Genomic DNA, 4,988 nt, shown 5'->3' on the forward strand with positions numbered 1-4,988 from the left:
GTACACTGCTCAAAAAATAAAGGGAACACTAAAATCCCACATCCTAGATATCCCTGAATAAAATATTCCGGTTGTAAATCTTTATTCATTACATAGTGGAATGTGTTGAGGACAATAAAACCTAACAATTATCAATGTAAATCACAACTAATATCCCACGTAGGTCTGGAGTTGGAATGATGCTCAAAATCAAAGTGGAAAATCATATTACAGGCTGATTCAACTTCAGTGGAAATGCCTCAAGATAAGGAAATGATGCTCAGTAGGGTGTGTGGCCACGACGTGCCTGTATGACCTCCCTACAACGCCTGGGGCATGCTCCTGATGAGACGGTGGATGGTCTCCTGAGGGATCTCCTCCCAGACCTGGACTAAAGCATCCGCCAACTCCTGGACAGTCTGTGGTGCAACGTGACGTTGGTGGATGGAGCGAGACATGATGTCCCAGATGTGCTCAATCGGATTCAGGTCTGGGGAACGGGCGGGCCAGTCCATAGCTTCAATACCTTCATCTTGCAGGAACTGCTGACACACTCCAGCCACATGAGGTCTGGCATTGTCCTGCATTAGGAGGAGCCCAGGGCCAACCGCACCAGAATATGGTCTCACAAGGGGTCTGAGGATCTCATCTCGGTACCTAATGGCAGTCAGGTTACCTCTGGTGAGCACATGGAGGGCTGTGCGGCCCTCCAAAGAAATGCCACCCCACACCATTACTGACCCACTGCCAAACTGGTCATGCTGGAGGATGTTGCAGGCAGCAGATCACTCTCCACGGCGTCTCCAGACTCTGTCACGTCTATCACATGTGCTCAGTGTGAACCTGCTTTCATCTGTGAAGAGCACAGGGCGCCAGTGGCGAATTTGTCAATCCTAATATTCTGTGGCAAATGCCAAGCGTCCTGCACGGTGTTGGGCTGTGAGCACAACCCCCATCTGTGGACGTCGGGCACTCAGACCATCCTCATGGAGTTGGCTTCTAACCGTTTGTGCAGATACAAGCACATTTGTGGCCTGCTGGAGGTCATTTTGCAGGGTTGGATTCCGCGTCCCACACAGGCACGGCACTTATGTCCTGATATTTTAAGGTATATCGCTTCATTTGGGGCTACACTGCCCACATACAGGCAGCGCTCACGCACAAGTGTGATTTCATTCCACAATCAACATTTCTGTGGGTCAACTCGCTCCCTCACATTTATCAACTGACTGATAAAGGTCCGGATGTAGGACCGAAACGTTCCTGTTATTTTGTGGACACAATTAAATCACCTGTCTTAGGTTAAGTTGAGTGCCAAGTTTTTGCTATATACTACGGTGTGGGAACCTACTCTGGCACCTCTTTACGGTTGTGCACACATCTACTTTTTCATATATTACTGGGACACACAGACCTCACATCCAGCCTATATTACTGGGAGATACACAGATCTCACATCCAGCCTATATTACTGGGAGAGACACACAGAGCTCACATCCAGCCTATATTACTGGGAGACACACAGACCTCACATCCAGCCTATATTACTGGGAGAGACACCAGACCTCACATCCAGCCTATATTACTGGGAGAGACACACAGAGCTCACATCCAGCCTATATTACTGGTAGAGACACACAGAGCTCACATCCAGCCTATATTACTGGGAGAGACACACAGAGCTCACATCCAGCCTCTATTACTGGGAGAGACACACAGAGCTCACATCCAGCCTATATTACTGGGAGAGATACACAAACCTCACATCCAGCCTATATTACTGGGAGAGACACACAGAGCTCACATCCAGCCTCTATTACTGGGAGAGACACACAGAGCTCACATCCAGTCTATATTACTGGGAGAGACACACAGAGCTCACATCCAGCCTATACTACTGGGAGAGACACACAGAGCTCACATCCAGTCTATATTACTGGGAGAGACACACAGAGCTCACATCCAGCCTATATTACTGGGAGAGACACACAGACCTCACATCCAGCCTATATTACTGAGAGAGACATACAGACCTTACATCCAGCCTATATTACTGGGAGAGACACACACAGACCTCACATCCAGCCTATATTACTGGGAGAGACACACAGAGCTCACATCCAGCCTATATTACTGGGAGAGACACACAGAGCTCACATCCAGCCTATATTACTGGGAGAGACACACAGAGCTCACATCCAGCCTATATTACTGGGAGAGACACACAGAGCTCACATCCAGTCTATATTACTGGGAGATATAAAAAATTAGTCTGCACTCTGCTAAATATAGGGAAGGTGCTGGTGTAACGGGCACAAAGTCCCCAATATAATAACAAGGGAATACACCGCACTCACGGATGGAATGTTTTGCAAATAAGTATAACAATTTTATTTATGTACATAGACATTAATGATAACAATGCAAGTACATGCAGCAGAAAGCATACAGAAAAATGAATGACGTTTCGAACCCAACCGGGTTCTTAATCATAATCTTTCCTAGTCTGCAATGGACAGAATAGACAATATCCCAGCCGGGATAGAATAATGAACTCAGTCGATATGCTATAATAAGTGTAGGACGTATCCAGTATGAGGCCAGCTGTCGCTAGATAAGTAGATCCTGGCTGCACAGCTAGGCGCGGGAGCGCCGCTATTCCAGAATCTGCCACCAGGATCTACTTATCTAGCGACAGCTGGCCTCATACTGGATACGTCCTACACTTATTATAGCATATCGACTGAGTTCATTATTCTATCACGGCTGGGATATTGTCTATTCTGTCCATTGCAGACTAGGAAAGATTATGATTAAGAACCCGGTTGGGTTCGAAACGTCATTCATTTTTCTGTATGCTTTCTGCTGCATGTACTTGCATTGTTATCATTAATGTCTATGTACATAAATAAAATTGTTATACTTATTTTCAAAACATTCCATCCGTGAGTGCGGTGTATTCCCTTGTTATTATATTACTGGGAGAGACACCAGACCTCACATCCAGCCTATATTACTGGGAGAGACACACAGACCTCACATTGAGCCTATATTACTGGGAGAGACACAGACCTCACATCCAGCCTATATTACTGGAGGACACACAGAGCTCACATCCAGTCTATATTACTGGGAAAGACACACAGACCTCACACCAGCCTATATTACTGGGAGAGACACAGAGCTCACATCCAGCCTATATTACTGGGAGAGACACACAGACCTCACATCCAGCCTATATTACTGGGAGAGACACAGAGCTCACATCCAGCCTATATAACTGGGAGAGACACACAGACCTCACATCCAGCCTATATTACTGGGAGAGACACACAGACCTCACATCCAACCTATATTACTGGGAGAGACACACAGACCTCACATCCAGCCTATATTACTGGGAGAGACACAGACCTCACATCCAGCCTATATTACTGGGAGAGACACACAGACCTCACATCCAACCTATATTACTGGGAGAGACACAGACCTCACATCCAGCCTATATTACTGGGAGAGACACACAGTGCTCACATCCAGCCTATATTACTGGGAGAGATACACAGACCTCACATCCAGCCTATATTACTGGGAGAGACACACAGACCTCACATCCAGCCTATATTACTGGGAGAGACACACAGACCTCACATCAAGCCTATATTAATGGAGAACACCCAGACCTGACATCCAACCTATATTACTGGGAGAGACACACAGACCTCACATCCAGCCTATATTACTGGGAGCGACACACAGAGCTCACATCCAGCTTATATTACTGGGAGAGACACACAGACCTCACATCCAGCCTATATTAATGGAGAACACCCAGACCTCACATCCAACCTATATTACTGGGAGAGACACACAGACCTCACATCCAGCCTATATTACTGGGAGCGACACACAGAGCTCACATCCAGCCTATATTACTGGGTAAGACACACAGACCTCACAGCCTATATTACTGGGAGAGACACACAGACCTCACATCCAACCTATATTACTGGGAGAGAGACACAGACCTCACATCCAACCTATATTACTGGGAGAGACACAGACCTCACATCCAGCCTATATTATTGGGAGAGAGACACACAGACCTCACATCCAACCTATATTACTGGGAGAGACACAAACCTCACATCCAGCCTATATTATTGGGAGAGAGACACACAGACCTCACATCCAGCCTATATTACAGGGAGATACACACAGACCTCACACCCAGCCTATATTACTGGGAGAGACATACAGAGCTCACATCCAGCCTATATTACTGGGAGAGACACACAGACCTCACATCCAGCCTATATTACTGGGAGAGACACACAGACCTCACATCCAGCCTATATTACTGGGAGAGACACACAGACCTCACATCCAGCCTATATTACTGGGAGAGACACAGAGCTCACATCCAGCCTATATTACTGGGAGAGACACACATACCTCACATCCAGCCTATATTACTGGGAGAGACACACAGACCTCACATCCAGCCTATATTACTGGGAGACACACACAGACCTCACATCCAGCCTATATTACTGGGAGAGACACACAGAGCTCACATCCAGGCTATATTCCTGGGCGAGACACAGAGCTCACATCCAGCCTATATTCCTGGGAGAGACACAGAGCTCACATCTAGCCTATATTACATGGAGAGACACACAGACTTCACATCCAGCCTATATTACTGGGAGAGACACACAGACCTCACATCCAGCCTATATTACTGGGAGAGACACAGAGCTCACATCCAGCCTATATTACTGGGAGAGACACACAGAGTTCACATACAGCCTATATTCCTGGGAGAGCCACACAGACCTCACATCCAGCCTATATTCCTGGGAGAGACACACAGAGCTCACATCCAGGCTATATTCCTGGGCGAGACATAGAGCTCACATCCAGCCTATATTCCTGGGAGAGACACACAGACCTCACATCCAGGCTATATTACTGGGAGAGACACACAGAGCTCACATACAGCCTAT

The sequence above is a fragment of the Ranitomeya imitator genome, chromosome 6 (assembly GCF_032444005.1).
Source record: "Ranitomeya imitator isolate aRanImi1 chromosome 6, aRanImi1.pri, whole genome shotgun sequence".
NCBI classification, from domain to species: Eukaryota; Metazoa; Chordata; class Amphibia; order Anura; family Dendrobatidae; genus Ranitomeya; species Ranitomeya imitator.